Source organism: Physeter macrocephalus, chromosome 21, assembly GCF_002837175.3.
Source record: "Physeter macrocephalus isolate SW-GA chromosome 21, ASM283717v5, whole genome shotgun sequence".
Taxonomy (NCBI): domain Eukaryota; kingdom Metazoa; phylum Chordata; class Mammalia; order Artiodactyla; family Physeteridae; genus Physeter; species Physeter macrocephalus.
In genome coordinates this window covers 121,553,410-121,554,847 of record NC_041234.1, presented here as the reverse complement: position 1 = coordinate 121,554,847, position 1,438 = coordinate 121,553,410, and positions in this window count along the sequence as shown.

Genomic DNA, 1,438 nt, shown 5'->3' with positions numbered 1-1,438 from the left:
AGATTGCTTTTGCTATTTGGGGTCTTTTGTGTTTCCATACAAATTGTGAAATTTTTTTTTCTAGTTCTGTAAAAAATGCTAGTGGTAGTTTGATAGGGATTGCATTGAATCTGTAGATTGCTTTGGGTAGTAGAGTCATTTTCACAATGTTGATTCTTCCAATCCAAGAACATGGTATATTTCTCCACCTATTTGTATCATCTTTAATTTCTTTCATCAGTGTCTTATAGTTTTCTGCATACAAGTTTTTTGTCTCCTTAGGTAGGTTTATTCCTAGATATTTTATTCTTTTTGTTGCAATGGTAAATGGGAGTGTTTTCTTAATTTCACTCTCAGATTTTTCATCATTAGTGTATAAGAATGCCAGAGATTTCTGTGCATTAATTTTGTATCCTGCTACTTTGCCAAATTCATTGATTAGCTCTAGTAGTTTTCTGGTAGCATCCTTAGGATTCTCTATGTATAATATCATGTCATCTGCAAATAGTGACAGCTTTACTTCTTCTTTTCCTATTTGGATTCCTTTTATTTGTTTTTTTTTCTCTGATTGCTGTGGCTAGAACTTCCAAAACTATGTTGAATAAGAGTGGTGAGAGTGGGCAACCTTGTCTTGTTCCTGATCTTAGTGGAAATGGTTTCAGTTTTTCACCATTGGGAACAATGCTGGCTGTGGGTTTGTCATATATGGCCTTTATTATGTTGAGGAAAGTTCCCTCTATGCCTACTTTCTGCAGGGTTTTTATCATAAATGGGTGTTGAATTTTGTCAAAAGCTTTCTCTGCATCTATTGAGATGATCATATGGTTTTTCTCCTTCAGTTTGTTGATATGGTGTATCACGTTGATTGATTTGCGTATATTGAAGAATCCTTGCATTCCTGGGATAAACCCCACTTGATCATGGTGTATGATCCTTTTATTGTGCTGTTGGATTCTGTTTGCTAGTATTTTGTTGAGGATTTTTGCATCTATGTTCATCAGTGATATTGGCCTGTAGTTTTCTTTCTTTGTGACATCTTTGTCTGGTTTTGGTATCAGGATGATGTTGGCCTCGTAGAATGAGTTTGGGAGTGTTCCTCCCTCTGCTATATTTTGGAAGAGTTTGAGAAGGATGCGTGTTAGCTCTTCTCTAAATGTTTGATAGACTTCGCTTGTGAAGCCATCTGGTCCTGGACTTTTGTTTGTTGGAAGATTTTCAATCACAGTTTCAATTTCAGTGCTTGTGATTGGTTTGTTTATATTTTCTATTTCATCCTGGTTCAGTCTCGGAAGGTTGTGCTTTTCTAAGAATTTGTCCATTTCTTCCATGTTGTCCATTGTATTGGCATAGAGTTGCTTGTAGTAATCTCTCATCCTTTGTATTTCTGCAGTGTCAGTTGTTACTTCTCCGTTTTCATTTCTAATTCTATTGTTTTGAGTCTTCTCCCTTTTTTTCTTGA